At 42.3% G+C, this 21,945-nt stretch overlaps 1 long non-coding RNA gene across 1 annotated transcript; it reads left to right on the forward strand.

The window, feature by feature from the left end:
- The first annotated feature begins 19,195 nt into the window (after positions 1 to 19,195).
- On the forward strand, positions 19,196 to 21,439 carry LOC126996050 (uncharacterized). The gene is made up of 2 exons (XR_007750889.1): positions 19,196 to 20,510; positions 20,615 to 21,439. It is a non-coding gene; the product is annotated as an uncharacterized LOC126996050 (long non-coding RNA).
- The last annotated feature ends 506 nt before the right edge of the window (positions 21,440 to 21,945 follow it).

Consider the following 21,945-nt stretch of genomic DNA (forward strand, 5'->3'; position numbering starts at 1 on the left):
TGCCCTGCCCCTCCTGCCCCTCTTGCTCCTTCTCCCCTCTGAGTTCATACCTCAATTCCCTTCCCTTTCTGTGTCCTCCTTTACTACTCTTTCTCTTATTGACAACATTCTTCTGCTCTTTATTTCCTTTTTTCACCTTTTTCTCTTCTTCTCCCTAAAATTTTATACTCCTCACTTTTTTCTCTCCTTTTCCGACACTTTCTCGTATTGACAAGCCCTCTTCATCCCCTTTTTACTTCCCTTCCTTTTCTCTTCTCTCTCTCTCTCTCTCTCTCTCTCTCTCTCTCTCTCTCTCTCTCTCTCTCTCTCTCTCTCTCTCTCTCTCTCTCTCTCTCTCTCTCTCTCTCTCTCTCTCTCTCTCTCTCTCTCTCTCTCTCTCTCTCTCTCTCTCTCTCTCTCTCTCCTACACCTTTCCTTACTGACTTGCCTTATCGTTCCTTTTTTTCTTCCTTTCCTCACTCCTCTCCTTTCTCCTTTCCTTGAGTTCATGCACCTCAGCCTCATCCTTCCCCTTCCCTTTTTTGTCTCCCCTTTTGCTACACTTTCTCCTATTGACAAGTCTCCTCACCCTCTATGCCTCTTTCCTTTTACGAGTAGGAAAGAGGAGCAGGGTGCCTTACTTTCTTCCCCTCCCTTCTCTCTCCATCTCTCCCTTTCCTACAGTTTCTCTTATAACAAGCCTCGTCATTCCTTTTTCTTCCTTCCCTCACTCTCCTCTCTTCTCCGCTCTAAGAGGTTAATTGCTTTTTCCTCTTTCGTTTCCTTACCTTTCTTCAGCTGTCTCTCCTCATCTCACAGTTTATACCTCGTTCCATTAGCTCTTCTCTCTCTTCCTCTCCCCGCCCCCTCCCCCGTCCCCCTCTCCGCCCCCTTCATCTGTGTGTAGCGGGTCCTAACGTCTCGTGTGGGCGCCTCGGAGACATAAAACCTTGTTGAAAAGGGTGGAGTCACGCTTTTTCGTCTCATAATTTTCTCCTCCCCCTCCTCCTCCCTTTCCTCCACCTCCTCCTCCTCCTCGCCATTTTACTGACTGACTGATTCTTTTTCTCTTTTCCCTACTCAGTTTTTTTTTATAGTGTGTCCGTGTTTTTTCGAGTTACCGTTTGTCCGTCTGTATTTGTATTGATTTGCCGTTATCTTGTTCCTCCGTATTTTTTTTTATTCTTCTTTCGATCTCTGCCTCGTAAAATTTATCTTTATCTGACTTTCTCCCTTTTTATTCTTTGCCTTCTTGCTCTTTATCCCTGGTTGTCGTCGTCTTTCTCTTTTTCTCTTCTCTCTCTTTCTTTCTATTTTGTCTTTCCTCTTTAATTTGTATCTCTTCATCGTTAACATTCTTTCTTTTCTTTTCTTTTCTTTTCTTTTCTTTAGCTCCACCGCGCATCTAGTCTTCTTTTACTTCTTCTTCTTCTTCTTCTTCTTCTTCTTCTTCTCTTCTTCTTTTTTTCTTCTTCTTCTTCTTCTTCTCTTCTTCTTCTTCTTCTTCTTCTTCTTCTTCTTCTTCTTCTTCTTCTTCTTCTTCTTCTCTGTTATCTCTGCATCACATACTTTCTCTGTTTCCTTTTTTCTTTAACCTTTCTTATCATCTCTCTCTCGTGCATATTCCTGACGTCCTTCTCGATCGCTGTTTTATCCCGTCATCTCTTACACACGCACACTCTCTCTCCTCTCCTCCTCCTCCTCTTCTTCCTCCTCCTCCTCCCATGTTCGAGTTTCCTAGCCCAGAACGTGACCTGTGACGGATTGGTTAAAACTCTGTACGAAGGAAAAGTAAAAAAGAAAGAAAGAAAAAGAGAAAAAAAGATAGAGAGAAAGAAAGAAAGAAAAAATGAAAGAAAGGAAAAGAAGATGGAAATATAGAAAGAGAATATAAGAATGCTGAAAACTGACGTGCAGATTAGGCGATAACAGAAATAACAGACACAATTTTATGGTTTTACGGTGAAGCAGGAGAGAGAGAGAGATTGAAAGGGCGTGACGGAGCAAGATCAAGGTAAGGGAAGGGGGTCATACCTGGTGGGCGTGAGTGATTAGGTGTCGTGTTTCGGTCTTGCTTCACCTGCCCAGAGTAGTAGTAGTAGTAGTAATAGTAGTAGTAGTAGTAGTAGTAGTAGTAGTAGTAGTAGTAGTAGTAGTAGTAGTAGAGTAGCAGTAGAAGTAGGAGGAGGAGGAGTGACCAATAATTTCCAGGTATACGATCTCTCCCACCGTGTTAGGTCGTGAGGTTAATCGACGCTGACTTGGATAGGTATCTACTGCGGCGTTGAAATCTCTCGCATTGAAATCACGGTTCATTCCAAGCTACGTGTCAAGGATTCCAAAAAAAAAGAAAAAAAAGGAAAGTAGGCGTGTGTGTGTGTGTGTGTCTGTGTGTGTGTGTGTATGTGTGTGTGTGTGTGTGTGTGTGTGTGTGTGTGTGTGTGTGTGTGTGTGTGTGATTAGAGCAACTGTGTGTGAAGTTAATTGGCGATGACTTGGATTGGTATCTTTGCCTCCGTTGAAATCTCCGGCATTAAATTTATGGCTCATTTGAAATTGTTGAGGTAGGAAAAAAAGAGGATGTTATTCGTGTGTGTGTGTGTGTGTGTGTGTGTGTGTGTGTGTGTGTGTGTGTGTGTGTGTGTGTGTGTGTGTGTGTGTGTGTGTGTGTGTGATGATAAGAAAAATAAAGCAAAGAGATGAATATGTCTAAGAAAAGTACTCCATCTACTCCTACTCAATCTCCTCTTCCTCTTCTTCCTCCTTCTTCTCCTCTTCCTTCTCTTTCTCCTTCTCCTAGTTCTTTTTTTTTCTTAGTCTTTATTTTGTTCTAATTTTCCTTAATCATCCTCACCATCGTCCTTTTTCCTCTTATCTTTCGTCTTCTCTTCTCCTTCCTCCTTCTCTTCTCCTTCCTCCTCCTCCTCCTCCTCCTCCTCCTCCTCCTCCTCCTCCTCCTCCTCTTCTTTCTGCTCCGCAACAGAGAGAATCGTTTGTTAAATGTCAGAGTTGAGTGCTCATGAGAGGAGGAGGAGAGAGAGAGAGAGAGAGAGAGAGAGAGAGAGAGAGAGAGAGAGAGAGAGAGAGATTTAGCGTACCCAAGCCTCCCTTTACCCCCCACCCCTCCCCTCTTCCATGCTCCAAAACCACAACAAGACCACGCCTCTCCACCACCACTACTACCTCCACCACCACCACCACCTCCACCTCCACCACCACCACCACCACCACCGATACTTCTACCACCATCACCTCCACCCCAACCCCCTTGCTTAGATTTTTTTTTATAGTTTTCTTTATAATCATTATTTTTCCTGTATTTTTTTCTCCTCTTCTCCTCTACCACCACCACCACCACCATCACCACAATCACCACCACCACCATTACCAACACCTCCACACCACTTTTACTCCACCTCTGCCTCTCCTTCTCCACTCCACAAAAAGCGTTCTATCTCGCCCCATTTTTTTCCACCGGCTTCGTGAAGGGCAAAGAGCGTCTCGGTTTATGAAGCTTAAAAAGACTCGAATGTTAGATATATACACAGATGAATAAAAAGATCATTGGTTTAAAAGTCTAATTAAGTATTCAATGAGGAAGATGATAATACGGTGAGACGGAGACAGACAGACAGACAGACGAACAAGCAGACAGATAGAAACACACATACATACATACATACATACATACATCTATTCGTACTTGCATACATACATACATACAATGGGCATACAGACAGACATATACATGCATACCTAAAGTTGAAAGCATATACATATACAAATACGCGAACACACAAACACACACAGTTCACAAGATCCAAACACCGCCAAACAAAGAGACAAACAAACAAAGGAAAAGAAAAGGCTGATAGAGATAGTCACACCTGGATTTACGAGAGACAGGTGTAGCTGCTACCTGTATAAGCTACCTGTAATTAACCTTGGCCCGGAGGAAAGGAGGGAGAGAGGGAGGGAGAGGGAGAGTAGAGTGAAGAGGATCAGGTTGCCTCATCTCTCTCCCTCCCTCTCCCTCTCCCTCTCTCTCCCTCCCTCCTTCCCTCCCTTCCATCATTGTCAAACGATTAGCTGTGTGTGTGTTCGTGTGTGTGTGTGTGTGTGTGTGTGTGTGTGTGTGTGTGTGTATACCATTGTTCTTCGCACTATGATGTCGCAAGAGAAAGCATCCATCTCTCTCTCTCTCTCTCTCTCTCTCTCTCTCTCTCTCTCTCTCTCTCTCTCTCTCTCTCTCTCTCTCTCTCTCTCTCTCTCTCTCTCTCTCTCTCTCTCTCTCTCTCTCTCTCTCTCTCTCTCTCTCTCTCTCTCTCTCTCTCTCTCTCTCTCTCTCTCTCTCTCTCTCTCTCTCTCTCTCTCTCTCTCTCTCTCTCTCTCGCCAGGTGTGCTAATTACCGCCTCCGTGACGTAAGTAAAAGAAGAGGAAATGTTTGCAGGAACTACGTGTTTGCCTCCTCCTCCTTCTCCTCCTCCTCCTCCTCCTCCTCCTCCTTTGCATTTCCCCCTGCTGCTCCTCCTTTTCCTCCTCCTTCATATGGAATTTCCTTCTAATCTATTTTTCCCATCTTACTTGGCTTCTTCCGTTCCTCTCGCCTGTTCTTGTTCTTGTTCTTCTTGGTCTCGTTCTTCTAACTATCAATTTCACTATTCTCTTCTCCGCCTTGCTTTTTTTTTTTGTTGCAGCTTTTTTCCTCTTCTCTGGTCTCCTCTCCTTTCCTCTCTTCTCTCCTCTCATCTCATCTCATTTAATCTCATCTCATTTCCTCTCCTCATCTCTCTCTTTTCTCCTCTACTTTTCACGCTGTCTCTTCTCTCATCTCATTTTAGAGCATCATTATATCACTTAGAGAGAGAGAGAGAGAGAGAGTGTCTGTACATCTTGGGTTTTCCACGTGTACATATTTATAATTATCTATAGCGTATCTAATCCCACGTACACCATTTCTCATGCACACCTAATTAGATGTGCACCGCGTCGCCCGCCTGCCGTGTGCGTTATAAGGGCACCTTCACCTGGCCTCACCTGAGCTCAATTAACCTGCAGATCGAGTGTAGATATCCGCCGTAGGCTCTCCTGAAGGGTAGTGAAACTCTCTCTCTCTCTCTCTCTCTCTCTCTCTCTCTCTCTCTCTCTCTCTCTCTCTCTCTCTCTCTCTCTCTCTCTCTCTCTCTCTCTCTCTCTCTCTCTCTCTCTCTCTCTCTCTCTCTCTCTCAATTGCAATAGTCGTAATAGTAGCAGTAGTAGTAGTAGTAGTAGTAGTAGTAGTAGTAGTAGTAGTTGTAGTTGTAGTTGTTGTTGTTGTTGTTGCTGTTGTTGTTGTAGTTGTTGTTGTTGTTGTTGTTGTTGTTGTCGTCTCAATAATACATCATTCTTATTTTTTCCTGTTGTCATATTTTCATGTTCTTTATTTATAGTACACGTTCTCACTTCCTGCCTCTCGCCCACTTTCTCTTCCTTTCCCAAACTAACAAGAGAGAGAGAGAGAGAGAGAGAGAGAGAATACCCGTATCAGTCAACACAAATAACATTCTACTAATAACGTGACCTTGACAAAAGTGTTCCTTCCATGACCTCTGACCTCTTTGCTTGGTCATGTGGCAGGCCAATGAGTGCCTCGAAATGGGTGCCAAGGACGTGCCAAACCAATAATAACCCAGCCCCCCCTTTTCTCCCTTCCCCCCCTCACTCCCCCCTCCTTTACCTCTTCTACCCAACCCCTTTCTCTTCCCTCAAATTTCTTCCTGCTTCCTTTTCTCTTCTTCTCTCACACCTTACATCTCCCTTGCTCCTCTTCCTCCTCTTCCTCCTCCTTCTCCTCTTCACACACTCGTAAACTTAATAGCGATGAGTGATATGGGAAAGAGAGAGAGAAAAGTGGGGAGGAGGGGAGGAAGAAGGGGATGGGTGGGGAGAGAACTCTTGTTAATGTGGGAGAATGGTCTCGTGGCGCTACCTGCTGCTTCTCCTCCTCCTCCTCCTCCTCCTCCTCTTCTTCCTCCTCCTCCTCCTCCTCCTCCTCCTCTTCTTCGTCTCTCATATCTCAAACGAGCAGCGTTTTCCTTCTTTATTTTCTGCTTTATCATCATATTTTACTTTTTTTTTTTGCACTCCATTTGTTTTCCTTTTGCGTTTCATTTCGTCCTCCTCCTCCCTTTTTGTATTTCTCCTCCTCCTCCTCCTCCTCCTCCTCCTCCTTTGTATCCATTTCCTCTTCCTCTTCCTCCCTTTCGCCTGGCCTCAAATATTAACTCCGAGGTTTTACGGAGATTTGATTAGAGGAGGAGGAGAAGGAAGAGGAGAGGAGGAGGAGGAGGAGGAGGAGGAGGAGGAGGCTTTGATGTGTTCATATTAAAGAGGTTGTTGTGGTTTTCATATCTCCTTCTGGTTTCTCTTTTGATCTCATTTGTTGTTCTTCCTCTTTTATCTTTCTCCTTTTCCGTATCTCTCCCCTCCTCCTCCTCTTCCTATCTTGGTGTTTGTTTTTTTCTCTTATTTCAAGTTTTTGGTTTCATTTATTTTTATTTTTTATATTTTTTAGGGTATGAAGTTGAGTCGGTTTCATTTCGCGTCCTTATTTTCTCTTTTTTTTTCTTCTTCGTTCTTTTATTTACTGTATCTTATTATTTTCCCAATTTCTTGCTCTCTTGTTTTCTTTTTCACTTGCTGCTGTGTTAATGTGACCTTTTGTTTTTGTTTTCTTGACCTCATAGTTTCCATATTATCGGCTTTTGTATTTTCTGTATCTATTTTTTTTATTTTTCTTGCTTCTTGTATTTACTTTATTTTCTTGTATTTACTTGTATTTGTATTTATTCTTGTATTGTATTGTATTTATTCTCGTATTTACTGTATCTATGCTTATTATTTTTTTTTTATTATATCTATTTTTTTTGTTTTCTTGGTCTAGTTCTTTTTCTTCAGTTGACCATTTCATGTATTCATTGTTTATTTCGTTCTAATTGTTATGTTGGTCTCACGTCTGTCATCACGTAACCTCTTTGATATTTCCACTATCAAAACCTCATCGTATTTCTTCTCTCTCTCTCTCTCTCTCTCTCTCTCTCTCTCTCTCTCTCTCTCTCTCTCTCTCTCTCTCTCTCTCTCTCTCTCTCTCTCTCTCTCTCTCTCTCTCTCTCTCTCTCTCTCTCTCTCTCTCTCTCTCTCTCTCTCTCTCTCTCTCTCTCTCTCTCTCTCTCTCTCTCTCTCTCTCTCTCTCTCTCTCTCTCTCTCTCTCTCAATGTAAACAAAGTAGAATAACCTTCAAAATAGAGGATAAATTGCCACATTAGTACACGAGAGAGAGAGAGAGGAAGGAAGAAAGAGGAAAATTACTAACACGACCCCACTTAAAAGATTTCCTCCCATACAAGGGTTGTGAAACGGTGCGGTGTGCAAACCCGTGTTGTGAACCAGCCTGAAGAGTGTGTTTCCTCCGGGTTGTGTTGTGGTGTTGTATGGAGGAGGAGGAGGAGGAGGAGGAGGAGTGTGAAAAGTGTTACAGGTTGAGAAGCGGAGTGAAAAGATGCATTGTATTCGAGAGGTTAAATACTCTCTCTCTCTCTCTCTCTCTCTCTCTCTCTCTCTCTCTCTCTCTCTCTCTCTCTCTCTCTCTCTCTCTCTCTCTCTCTCTCTCTCTCTCTCTCTCTCTCTCTCTCTCTCTCTCTCTCTCTCTCTCTCTCTCTCTCTCTCTCTCTCTCTCTCTCTCTCTCTCTCTCTCTCTCTCTCTCTCTCTCTCTCTCTCTCTCTCTCTCTCTCTCTCTCTCTCTCTCTCTCTCTCTCTCTCTCTCTCTCTCTCTCTCTCTCTCTCTCTCTCTCTCTCTCTCTCTCTCTCTCTCTCTCTCTCTCTCTCTCTCTCTCTCTCTCTCTCTCTCTCTCTCTCTCTCTCTCTCTCTCTCTCTCTCTCTCTCTCTCTCTCTCTCTCTCTCTCTCTCTCTCTCTCTCTCTCTCTCTCCACTTTTCTTAATTTTACAGGTGTGGTTTCCTTCTCCTTTTCTTCCTCCTCTTCCTCCTCCTCCAATTATTAATAATCAATGTCTTGAAACACTTAATTGTGAGCCGAAATTAATTGGAGGAGGAGGAGGAGGAGGAGGAAGAAGGAGATGAGGTGAATTTGAGTCAAGCGGAGGATGAGTGGATGTTGGAACAGGAGGAGGAGGAGGAGGAGGAGGAGGACTAGAGGTGTCTGATTACCTGGTTGACCAAATGTTCACCACACCATTAGATCACCGTACACCTGCCCTTCTCAGGTATCCCCCCCCCCCTTTATTAACCCCCTCCCCACTCCTTAACCTTCCCCAGTAACCCCCTTCGCGTCCCCTTCTTCCCCCACATAACATTTACTCTATCTTGTTTCATGCTCTCTAGAAGCCATTTCGAGATATCCTATTCCTGACCTCTGTTCTTCCCCATGCTGCCTTTACTCTTTATCATGTGGTATGTTTTTTCCCCAACCCTTCCCCAGCAACCTCCTTCCCCACCCTTTGTTCTTTCCTATCTTGCTTTCCGTCTTTTTCTTTTCATCTGTTTCTCGCCAAATTTTCCCCAGTTATCCTATCCCCTCTCCTTCTTTCCTATCTTGCTTTCCATCTTTTTCTTGTTCTCCTCTTCCTCACCCCTTCTCCAGATATCCCTTCCCTTCCATCTCATCTCCATATTCTCTTCCTTCATCCCATTTCCTCGTCCTCAGCTTCTCTTCTCCTTTCATCCCCTTCCTTTCCTTCACCAGCCTCCTCATTACCCATTACTCACCTCCTCACACCTTAATGTTATCTTTTTGGTGTGTGTGTGTGTGTGTGTGTGTGTGTGTGTGTGTGTGTGTGTGTGTGTGTGTGTGTGTGTGTGTGTGTGTGTGTGTGTGTGTGTATATAGCGTGGGTTATTTTTCCTCGCTCACAGAGTTTTATGCGTTACTGGGGAAGTGTTGATATAGAGGGGCTAGGAGGCGGCGGGAAGGTGGAGTATGAACAAGGTGGGAGTAAAGGAGTAGGGGTGGAAGGGGGAGTAGGGAGGAGGGAGGGGCGTGCCTAGCTTTGAATCCTTACTAGGAATTATCCCTCCTCCCCCTCCTCCTCCTCCTCCTCCTCCCCTTTTTCAGCTCTTCCCAAGGCCAAAGTGACCTACGAGAGTCTAGGTAAATGTACATTTTTGTCTCCCTCTTTGTTGGTGACGGGAGGGAAGGATGGAGGAGAACGGACGGGAGGGAAGGAGGAGAGGGAGGGAAGGGAGGGAGAGAGGAAAGAAAAGACGAGGAAGGACAAGAGGAGTTACTCAATCTTATATTTTTTTTGTCTCCTGCCTTACATTCCTCCTCCTCCTCCTCCTCCTCCTCCTCCGTCAGTAATCGTCTCAAGCAGTGTTGCGTGAACCTTCCATCAGCCACCAATTTGTGTTGCGTGCACCGCCGAGTCACGTCAATTAATATCTCTGAAACTATTACCTGCTCGTTATTATCTGTGAGGAAAGACTGTCATAACTTAATTCTCGGAGCTGCCTGCAATTTACACCTGAGTACCTACCTACCTACCTTCCTACCTTGCTTCCCACTCACTCTCACTCTCACTTGCTCCCTGTTACCTTATTAATTATTACATGTGAGTTTACGTTTGCACCTGTAGCTTTTCTTTACTTCCAAGCACTTTCCTACCTACTACCTACCTGTCTACCTACCTACCTACCTACCTACCTACCTGTCTACCTACCTAGCTTCCCATTCACTCTCGCTCTCACTTGCTACCTTTTACCTTCTTAATTATTGCATGTGAGTCTACGTTTGCACCTGTAGTTTTTTTCTTAACACCTGTTCACCTACCTACCTATCTTCCAACCTTCCCATTCAATCACTCTTACTCGCTACCTGTTACCTTTTTAATTAATGTAAGTGAGTTTACGTTTTGCACCTGTAACTTTTTTTTGACACCCACCTGCCTACCTACCTAAGTAATTACCTATCTACCTAGCCTCTCACTCTCACTCGCAACCTTTTATCTTCTTAATTGAGTGTGAGTTTAAGCTTTGCACCTCTTGCGTTATTTTGTTTTTGTTTTTTGTGTATTATTATTATTTTCTTTGTTTTTCACCCCACTAATGTTTTCTTCAGTCGTCTTTAACGTGTATCTTAATTAAATGTTGCGGAAGAGCGCTTTTTTTTTTTTTTTATTCCTACTCTCGCTAATGTCTTTTTTTTTTAATCAACTTGAAAGTGGATATCTTTTAATTGAGTAATACCGTGGACGGCTCTCTTTCTCTTTCCTCCTTTCGTGTTCTTTTTTTTCGTTTTTATTATAGTTTTCTTTATATTTTGTCGTCAATGTATTTTTTTCACTTCCTTCCGATTCTTCAGACATTCATTAGTCACTAGTTTTTAATTCAGTTTATTTATTTTCCTCTATTTTTTTTTTTTCATTCCTAGGACATCTTTGTTTTCTTTACATTTCCTCTTTCTAATGTATTTTTTTCACCTGTCCATTTCCAAAGATATTCATTAGCCATTATTTTTGTTCAGTTTATTTATCTTCTTCCACTTCTTTGTTTATTATTTTTTACACTCCTATTACATCTTTGTTTTCTTCATATTTCCTCTCGCTAATGTTTTTTTTTACGCTTCTGTCCAATTCTTAAGATACTCATTAGCTACTATCTTTATTTCAGTTTATTTATCTTCTTCCACTTTTGTTTATTATTTTTTACACTCCTATCACATCTTTGTTTTTTTTCATTTTTCCTCTCACTATTTTTTTTTTATTCTCCCCAACTCTTAAGATATCCATTAGTCACTATCTTTATTTCAGTTTATTTATCTTCTTCCACTTTTGTTTATTATTTTTTACACTACTATCACATCTTTGTTTTTTTCATATTTCCTCTCACTATTTTTTTTTTATTCCCCCCAACTCTTAAGATATCCATTAGTCACTGGTCTTAATTTTAGTTTTCTTGTGTTCCTCCATTTCTTTGTTTTGTATTTTTTTTCATTCATTCATCTTTTTCTTTGTCTTGTAACCTTCACGTGAGATGGAAAATAAGAAACGAAAAAAAGACGTAACATGAGATTTTATTACTATTGTCTGATTGTTACGCTGTCGTCTTTTGTCTTTCTTTTTTTTTCCCTCTCAGCCACTGCGTTTGTCTCCGTGTGTTTTCTCTTTACTTTCCGCTCAGTGTCTGTTGGTCTTAATTTACGACGTGTGAGGTGTCGTTTCTTTGTCTACTTTCCTGATTTCTCCAATAAACTCGTCTTTTAATCTCTCTTTCTCCGCTTTCGTCTCACTATATCAACTAACCTTCACACACACACACACACACACACACACACACACGCCGTGACTTTTAACGCACGAGCGATATTTCAGTGTTTAGAAGGAAGTGGTTTTGGAGGCCGAGATGGTGGTGGTGGTGGTGGTGATGGTGTTGACTCGTCTATATTCTGCATCCAGGGAGTTCAGGAGTGTTTGCAGTGCCTGGCCAGCGTGACGACCAAGGGGCACACCTGTATTTTGTAAAGGAGGAGAGGGAGGGGGAGAGAGAGGAGAGGGGGATGGAGGGGTAACATGCACCTGCTCAGTCTAACGGCGTCTCCCCTTCAACGCTTCTATTTCACACCCGTTTTCTTTCATCGTCTCCTCGGTCCGTAACTCCTGACTGATTCCCTATTCAAGGCTTTCGCGGTTGTTTTCTCACCTTCCGTGTTGCTTTATTCTCTCTCTCTCTCTCTCTCTCTCTCTCTCTCTCTCTCTCTCTCTCTCTCTCTGCATCTATTATCTCTCTCCCTTTACCTTTTTTTCTCTTTTCCTCTCATTTTTATACATTTTTTTTATTGAATTAGGATAAGCAGACAATCTATTAGTTTTTTTTCATTACCATACCGAAGGAAGGTTATTATGGAAAGATAAATTCTCTCTCTCTCTCTCTCTCTCTCTCTCTCTCTCTCTCTCTCTCTCTCTCTCTCTCTCTCTCTCTCTCTCTCTCTCTCTCTCTCTCTCTCTCTCTCTCTCTCTCTCTCTCTCTCTCTCTCTCTCTCTCATAATTACGTTACCATTAGGACAAAACTTTTTATATACGTTTAAAATAAGACTCAAACAACGTCTTACGCACCCACGTGTCTGTATGCTAATTACTTTTTCTCTCTTCCGCAGGTGAGTTAATGAGCGCTTGGCCGCCAGGTGTGCAGAGGCGTAGCAGGTAATGTTGTCTTGAGGTGTTGCGTGATTGCGTGGGACTCGGTTAGTTTTAAGTGGCGGGGAGGGTGAAGAAAGGTGTTGTAATTATGTGTCTTCAGGTGTGATATACTGCATTTTCACTGTATTTTGTTGTTGTTGGTGGTAGTGATGGTAAAAGTAAATGTAGTAGTAGTAGTAGTAGTAATAGTAATTGTAGTAGTAGTAGTAGTAGTAGTAGTAGTAGGAGGAGGAGGAGGAGGAGGAGGAGGAGGAGGAGCAGTAGTTGTTGTTATTGTTGTTGCTGTTGTTGTTGTATAGAGCAAGGGACGCAGCTCAAGGGCAAAAAACTAAAAAATAAAAACAGGAACAAAAATGCCCAATAGACTGAACGGCATGCCAAAAGAGAGGTCAATTTCGGGTGAAGAGGTGTTGTTGTCGTCATTGTCGTAAAATCCGAAAGTATGTTAATAATGAAAACCGCTGAAAGAGGGAAAACCCTAATTGTGGTTTTCCTATTCATTAATTTGACGCGTGGTGCTTTCTTCATTATTTCCCTTCTTTTTACCTCTACCTCATTATCGTTGTATCTTGTTTGAGCACCGACGAGGCTTGGAACAACGGCGTGGGTTTTGCTTTCTAGATAACACCAGCCGAGGGAAGACAAACTCGTGGGTGTGTAAGTGCGTATATGTGCGTGTGTGTGTCGCCGACCAGTGTTTGCTCAGCGAGAGTGGTTGGTATTGTCAGACACCTCCACCCTCACATCAACTCTTTCCAAAGGCCGTAATCAGTCGGGTTCCATTGAGTAGTTTTTTAGGTACACGGTATACTGAAGGAGGATCAAACTACCAGAAGGAAAGGGCTATAACTCCTTCGAAAGCCTATATGTGGACTTTGGGGCGGAAATGTTTAAGAATATGACCCTCTGTGTTGCATTAATTCCAGGCTCCGGCGCCGTGACTGCTCCTGTTATCTCGTGTGTCTCGGGCAGTTTACCCTCGGCCGCCGTGACCATCGTTCCCTCGTTAGCGTCCTATCAGTGGGCTTTGGCTCGTCGGGGTGGAGGCTGCATCCGATTTCTCTATTTATCCTTCCATTGCTCGGCGGAAAGCATGACCGGTAGACAATTGACGGTTTATCTGCTGTGGAATTGTTCTTAATTGATGAGGGTAATGTTGGTATGCTGATAAAAAAAAGTAGAATCTTGTTGATGCTGCGTCCGATTTCTCTGTTTTTCGTTCAATTGCCTGTCGATAATTGGCGGTGTCTCTGCTGTGGTATTGTGCGTACCTGGTTCATAAGAAGGACGAGTTACGAAAATGTGGAAACCCTGATATACAAGAATTTTGATTATGCTGAGAGAAAATAAAAGGTAGAATCTTATTGATGAAGACAAATTTTAACACATTTTCAATGACTCGAAGCTGTATTAATGCAAATGCAAATAAATGCAATGCCAAATACAATTTTTGATGAGCTGGAAATGAAGAAATCAACTCAGAACAAAATAATGCCTAGTGAAAAAAAAAATGTTAATGACAACCTTCAATAGAAATTCAGTGGTGAGAAAGAAGTAAGAGTCAGATCCGTCAACAAACATGAGGGAAAGCCTGTGTGTGTGTGTGTGTGTGTGTGTGTGTGTGTGTGTGTGTGTGTGTGTGTGTGTGTGAGCGGCGCGCGTCTCCGTCGCCACAGTCGTCACCCGCCGCGCTGGGTGACGCGTGACGCCGCGACGCCGCCTTAACTTTGCGGTCAATAGAAAACGGGAAGTGAGCCTGAACGCCCCACGCCGCGCCGCCCGGGGGACGTGAGGCGATCTGACCCACATAAAGTAGCTTTTTTTCTATAAGCTTTCTTTCCTGCGATCAGCACGCAAGATGGACGTCAGTAAAACCAATCACCACGGACAGGCCGTCACGCATTCCAGAACCCACATTACTCGTTTCCCGGGTCCAACAGTTCAATTATTTATTTATTTTGCATATCATTGCGTGAAAAATATGGTAGTTTTACATGTAAAAAGGAACATGTACTCATGTATGTAAAGAGAAACATGTACACATTTAAAATTCCCATATGGAAGCTAACATTTATTTCATCTTAATGATTTTCACTCATTATCCTGAGCCCTAAGGCCACAAGGATACACAAGGATATAAGGAGACTACAAGAGGTCAGGCGACGGCATACACATGGCAGCTCCTCAGGATGGGTTATTCATCAAATTCCCTTCCCATCCAAATATACATCTAACCTCCGTTTAAAGCTTGCAATTGTATTTGCGTCAGCTACATGCCTGCTCAGTTTGTTGCACTCATCCACCGCCCTGTTCGTGATCAAATTCTTGTTTTTTCTTTCCTTCTTAAAATTGAAGCCGTTTCTGTGTGTTCTTACATACATACTTTTTTTTTATATATAAGTACTTCATCTAAAGCGTCCTTATTAATCACCTTAATCCATTAATTAACTTCCCACGCAGTCTGCATCTTTCCTAAGAATTTAAGATAAAAGATAGGATGGTAAGAAACATACTAAAGACTGAATGAATAACATAAGAAAAAGGAGCCTGATACTCGTTAACAGAAGCCCGAGCGAGACACGTAAACAAGAGGCGACTAAATCCAATTAGCTCTCTTCCAAAGGGGATTTAACTCCACGTGATCTTGAAAGTGACGACCTCACCTGGCGAGTTAGCTGCACAGGTGTATACACGAGCCTTACTTAATTAACGCGACTTCTCCACACCTTGTTCATTGGTACCTGTGTGTGTGTGTGTGTGTGTGTGTGTGTGTGTTACATACGCCTCGTTCGTCCCCTTCCACGGTTGGCGACTTGCTTTGATCAGCCTTTGTTTGGTGTGTGTGTGTGTGTGTGTGTGTGTGTGTGTGTGTGTGTGTGTGTGTGTGTGTGTGTGTGTGTGTGTGTGTGTGTTCCCCTCAGTATGTAACGCTGCCTCTTGTGCTTACAACATCTTCCTTCCTCTGTGATGTGTTGAAGTGAATATCAAGGAATTTATTGACAGGGAAAGTGATAAAGAGTGGAGAGAGAGAGAGAGAGAGAGAAAAAACTATTATAAAGGAAAGAGAAAGACAAGTGGATGAATTAATTGACAAAACGAAATATATAAAAAAAAAATCAAAACAGAAAAAAAACAAAGATCGAGAAGTAGATACACATAAACAAACAAACAAACAAACAAACAATCTATAAATAACAACTCAAAATTTAAAACAAAGAAAATGATAATAAAAAAACATTGAATTTCCTACACAAAATCAACGGACAGATTAAATCATTCTAAGAAAGGAAAATTAAAACTTACAAAATACGATTGCACTGAATACTATATGTGAAGAAATATCCTTATGTGGTGTGTCCGGGCGAGTGAATATCTGCGAACTTATCCTGGAGAGTGAAGGATATGCTCTCTGTTTTACTGTACTGACGGCAACGAAAGGAGAAAAAACGCCGATAAGAGCCCAAATATAACTGCTTTGATGTACGTTTTCTTGTAGTTAAAGTGGAAACAGGAAAACAGGTTGATAAGGAATGTGAACGGAGAGAGGAAGGATGAAGAAAAAGATACGGAGAGGGATGAAGATTGGGAAGGAAAATGTGCAGTAAAGCTCCCCGCCCCCTCCACAAAATACACGAAATTGACCTCACTTGGCCACTTCTCTGAGCTTATTTTTTTTATGGGGGCAGTGTTTAGCGGGCTTTTTTTATAGGGGCAGTGTTTAGCGGGCTTTTTTTTATAGGGGCAGTGTTTAGCGGGCTTTTTTTATAGGGGCAGTGTTTAGCGGGCTTTTTTTTTATAGGGGCAGTGTTTAGCGGGCTTTTTTTTTATAGGGGCAGTGTTTAGCGGGCTTTTTTTATAGGGGCAGTGTTTAGCGGGCTTTTTCTTTATAGGGGCAGCGTTTAGTTTTTTTTATAGGGGCAGTGTTTAGGAGGCTTTTTCTTTATAGGGGCAGCGTTTATTTTTTATATTTTTTTTAGGGGCAGTGTTTAGGAGGCTTTTTCTTTATAGGGGCTGCGTTTATTTTTTAATTTTTTTTTAGGGGCAGTGTTTAAGGTCTTTTTTTTTTCTCATTGTAACTTTTTTTTGCCCTAGTGCTGCTTCCTTTGCTGTAAAAAAACAAAGATACGATCCAATATTATGGTGAAAGAGCGAAAATACACACGCATTAACCAAAGTATCAAGGCGTATATGGTGTTGTGAGGTGGTAGAGCTAAACTAACACTCTATATCAAGAGGAGAAAGGGAAAATAAACGGACTAAAGAACAAGAAGAAGGGATGCAAGGGAGTATCTTAGGAAAGGAAAGCCCACATACTGCCCGGTGACATGCAGCCCTCCCCACACAACCCATGATAAAGAAACAGGTGGAAATTAGCGGAGTCAGAAAGTATTGTTGAGTTGGGCCTAAAATATTGTAGTCGTGGCAGCATTGGAGAAAACGAGGAAGCCTTCATGGGTAACCTCTCGAACTTTCACGTCTCCAGCTGCTTAAGTTACATTTCGTCACCATCATAAACAAACTGGGTCGTTTTTTCTATTTTCCGGGAATTAATACTCGACTTACGATTTAGACAGAAATTCCAAAGCTATTAATAGACACTCACATCCTAGACCAGGGCTACTCAACTATTATAAGCAAATGTATGCAGAGGTTCGAATAAGTACTAGCAGGACCCCAGCCCAATGGCTCCACAGGAATAGAAAAATATATATAAATAACTTGAAGGTCCCGGTGATGTATTCTTGCAAGTGTATTTCCTCGGATAACTGGATTTGGACCGCGTGCCGCCAGTTGAGTAGCCCTGCCGTAAAATAAGAAAGGTATCTACACCAAACTGTGCGTCAGAAAATGAAAAGTTGATTTCGCTAATAATTTGAACGCCTAAAAATAACTATCAATTTATTTATAACGGCAGTGACACCCTCCTTTTCCTCTCCTCCATCGCTCCATTCTTTCCTTCCACGCCAAGCAAAGATGAGATGAGAAGGAGGAAGATGGGTAGAAAGGAGGGAAGGAGGAGGAATCAAGAACATAAGGGCAGGTAATTCTTTTTTATACCCTATTGTAACGGAAAAAGAAAAAAATGGCCTTGTGTGTACTTCGGTGAGTCTTAAGAATGTTTACGCAACCGCTAACCTTTCTACGATAAACATTCAACACACCCTCGGAGATTTGTGTAGATAAGAAACGAGGACTTTTTTCTTAGTCATATCCGCTTTCATTTTTAACCCTTGTGTAATAGGAGAAAAAAATGGCCTCCTCGTGTTTATCTCAATGTAAAAAAAACAAAAAAGAAGAAAACAGTGTGAAGAGATAAGGACTTTTTCTACGTGTCCAAATAGTTGTGTCGATAATAGTTGAGGATTTTCTTTTTCTTATCTTATTCTTATACTTCTTATTCTTGTTCGTTTACACTTCTATCTCATCCATTCTTCTCCATTTACATACTTTTTATTTACTAACGTCGATGTTTTTCTGTCATATCTTTTCTTATGAGGATTTTCTTTTTCTTATCTTATTCTTATACTTCTTATTCTTGTTCGTTTACACTTCTATCTCATCCATTCTTCTCCATTTACATACTTTTTATTTACTAACGTCGATGTTTTTCTGTCATATCTTTTCTTATGAGGATTTTCTTTTTCTTATCTTATTCTTATACTTCTTATTCTTGTTCGTTTACACTTCTATCTCATCCATTCATCTCCATTCACATGCTTTTTATTTACTAACGTCGATGTTTTTCTGTCATATCTTTTCTTATGAGGATTTTCTTTTTCTTATCTTATTCTTATACTTCTTATTCTTGTTCGTTTACACTTCTATCTCATCTATTCTTCTCCATTTACATACTTTTTATTTACTAACGTCGATGTTTTTCAGTCATATCTTTTCTTATGAGGATTTTCTTTTTCTTATTTTATTCTTACTTTTCTTATTCTTGTTCGTTTACATTTCTTTCTCATCCATTCTTCTCCATTTACATACTTTTTATTTACTAACGCCTATGTTTTTCTGTCTAATCTTTTCTTACGAGGATTTTCTTTTTCTTATCTTGTTTTTTTATTCATTTACTCATTTATTTCAGCCATTTTTATCTATATACATCTCTTCTCAATTATTTGCGAATTTACAGGATGGAAAAAAAGGGTAGTTATTCGTTTTGATGTTTATTATTTTTTCTGTAGTATACTTTCGTCACATAAAGTTTTTTTTTTATTATAGTGAAGCTGAAAAATTAGTCGTACGTTATCATCATCATCATCACCATCGTCATCATCATCATTGCTTCCCTCTTTCTCAAGCTTCCAAATTCGGTGTAAATATTCCGTATACTTCATAACTCTCTCTCTCTCTCTCTCTCTCTCTCTCTCTCTCTCTCTCTCTCTCTCTCTCTCTCTCTCTCTCTCTCTCTCTCTCTCTCTCTCTCTCTCTCTCTCTCTCTCTCTCTCTCTCTCTCTCTCTCTCTCTCTCTCTCTCTCTCTCTCTCTCTCTCTCTCTCTCTCTCTCTCTCTCTCTCTCTCTCTCTCTCTCTCTCTCTCTCTCTCTCTCTCTCTCTCTCTCTCTCTCTCTCTCTCTCTCTCTCTCTCTCTCTCTCTCTCTCTCTCTCTCTCTCTCTCTCTCTCTCTCTCTCTCTCTCTCTCTCTCTCTCTCTCTCTCTCTCTCTCTCTCTCTCTCTCTCTCTCTCTCTCTCTCTCTCTCTCTCTCTCTCTCTCTCTCTCTCTCTCTCTCTCTCTCTCTCTCTCTCTCTCTCTCTCTCTCTCTCTCTCTCTCTCTCTCTCTCTCTCTCTCTCTCTCTCTCTCTCTCTCTCTCTCTCTCTCTCTCTCTCTCTCTCTCTCTCTCTCTCTCTCTTGTTTACTATGAGAGGGGAGAGTGAGGGGACGGAGGAGGAGGAGGAGGAGGAGGAGTGAGGGGAGGTAGTACGCAGCGTGGTGAGCGGATGACGAGGAGGAGGAGGAGGAGGAGGAGTGACTGGGATGTGTCGTATCGGTGGGTCAGTAGTGTGGACGAGGAGACGAGGTGAGGAGGTGTTGTGACGCTCCTCTCCCCTCCACTTCGAGATAAGGAGGAAGAGGAGGAGGAGGAGGAGGAGGAAGACGAAAAGGAGAAGGAAAAGAAGGATGTTGCGTTAAAAAGACGAGGAATGTTCTGTATCTTTTTTTTTCGGTGTTAAATATTTTCCAGTGCTTTTTTTTTTTTTTTGCGTGTGTCATTCAGGTGAAAAAAAAAAACGAGAAGAAAAAGTTGTACAGTGCCGTAGTGGTGATTTTGGTGGTGGTGCCAGAAGAGTATAGTGCCCCGGTGTGTGTGTGTGTGTGTGTGTGTGTGTGTGTGTGTGTGTGTGTGTGTGTGTGTGTGTGTGTGTGTGTGTGTGTGTGTGTGTGTGTGTTATTTTTTGCTCTCCTTGTCGTCCCCGGATTCTTCTCGGAAAATAATTTGCCTTAACCTTATACACACCACGCATAATAGTAGTAGTAATAGTAGTAGCAGTAGTAGTAGTAGTAATAGTAGTAGCAGTAGTATCACCATCATCATCAGCATAACATTCCCACACGTCCCAAAATCAAGGTCATCGTCTGTGGTAAATGGCATGACAAGCGGAGTGCAGTGACAAGTGTGCGTCGGGGTGGCAGTTATGGGTGTGTGACAGGTGTGCGGGAGGGAGAGGGTGGACAGGTGTGTGGGTGGGTGTGGCCGCCTAGAGAAGAAGAAATAGACAGGTGTACAGGGTGGCATGTGGGTGTGTCTTGGTGGCGTGCAAGGTTAATGTGTATGTGTGTGTGTGTGTGTGTGTGTGTGTGTGTGTGTGTGTGTGTGGAGTGTGTAGCAGTGGAATGTGGTGTATTCTGTTATGTAATGTGGAGGGAAATGCGGGGAAGGTGGACTGGTGGAATGTAGAGTGTTTAGCGATGATGAATGTGAGCTAATGGTATGTTTTAGTGATTTAATTATAGTTCAAAACGTGGAAGGTGATGTTTGTTGTTATGTAATGTGGATGGAAAGGAACTAGTGGAAGGGTTGACAGGTGGAATGCATAATGTGATCCAACGATAAATGTGGAGTTAGGAGTTTATTCTCGTGATTTAGTTTGAGAGGAAGAAGGAAGAGAGAGGAATGAAAAGGAAATAAAAAAGAATGACCCTATGGAAAAACTGTCACTACTACCGCTAGCTAAATTTGGGCCGTATTCTTAAACATTTCGTCGGCCAAACACAGACATTTGACAAGGCTTTCATAGGTGTTTGGGGGATTTCCAGGGATAGTTTAATGACCCTGGTGGTAGTTTAACTTTCTTTTCATTTCGTCGGCCAAGCACACAAATTTGACAAGGCTTTCGTAGGTGTTTTGGGCATTTCCAGGGGTAGTTTAATGACCCTGGTGGTAGTTTGACGCTTTCTTTTCATTTCGTCGGCCAAGCACAGACATTTGACAAGGCTTTCGTAGGTGTTTTGGGCATTTCCAGGGGTAGTTTAATGACCCTGGTTGTAGTTTAACATTCTTTTCATTTCGTCGGCCAAGCACAGACATTTGACAAGGCTTTCATAGGTGTTTGGGGGATTTCCAGGGATAGTTTAATGACCCTGGTGGTAGTTTAACTTTCTTTTCATTTCGTCGGCCAAGCACACAAATTTGACAAGGCTTTCGTAGGTGTTTTGGGGCATTTCCAGGGTTAGTTTAATGACCCTGGTGGTAGTTTGACGCTTTCTATTCATTTCGTCGGCCAAGCACAGACATTTGACAAGGCTTTCATAGGTGTTTGGGGGATTTCCAGGGATAGTTTAATGACCCTGGTGGTAGTTTAACTTTCTTTTCATTTCGTCGGCCAAACACAGACATTTGACAAGGCTTTCATAGGTGTTTGGGGCATTTCCAGGGGTAGTTTAATGACCCTGGTGGTGGTTTAACTCTTTCTCTGTACCATGAACGTAAACAAAACACTCATGAAAACTCGATTAATCTCCTTTTGGCCTTTCTAAATAATTCATGTGAGATGTGAGAGCGTCTAAAAATACTGACCTTTGTGATTTAGTTATGAGATGTGGAACGCTGTGGAGGAGGGCTGTGATGTGGAGAGGGTGGAGTGATCTTATAGTATCTGTTGTGTAATGTGGAGCGGACTGATGACTGGACAGGATGTGGAGTCGGTAGGTAGTTCGTGTGGAGTGAGTGAAGTAGATAAAGTGCCGCGTGTGTGTGTGTGTGTGTGTGTGTGTGTGTGTGTGTGTGTGTGTGTGTGTGTGTGTGTGTGTGTGAGAGAGAGAGAGAGATGTGGAGTGGATCAGACTGAAGTGAAGTGATTCATTAGAGGAAGAAGAAGAAATAGAAGAGGAAGAAGATAGAGGTGAAGATGAAGAAGAAAGCGAAGAGGTGGAGGAGGTGGAGGAGTGGAGGAGTGGAGGGAGGGTTTTCACTCCACTCCCCTGACATGAACTGCTTCCCGCCTTATTGGGTTTGTCGCGACCGCAGGCACCTCTCCACCTCCTCCTCCTCCTCCTCCTCCTCCTTCTTCTCTTCCTCCTTCTTTCTTCCTTCTTCTTTCGTCGTGTCTTCCCATTTTATATTCGTTATCTTTCATGTTTTTTTTTATTTTCTCATTATAGCTTCCCTCCTCCTCCTCCTCCTCCTCTTCACTCCACTTCCTCATCTTTCTTTATGAGCCTCTTCTCTCCTCGGTCTTCTTCTCTTCCTTGCCTCTCATCTTTCTTCTTCACTTCTCCTCTTCCTCCTCCTCCTCCTCCTCCTTAAGTCTGCGTAGTTTCGTATTGCTAAACATT

This window comes from Eriocheir sinensis, chromosome 9, assembly GCF_024679095.1.
Source record: "Eriocheir sinensis breed Jianghai 21 chromosome 9, ASM2467909v1, whole genome shotgun sequence".
Classification (NCBI taxonomy): Eukaryota; Metazoa; Arthropoda; class Malacostraca; order Decapoda; family Varunidae; genus Eriocheir; species Eriocheir sinensis.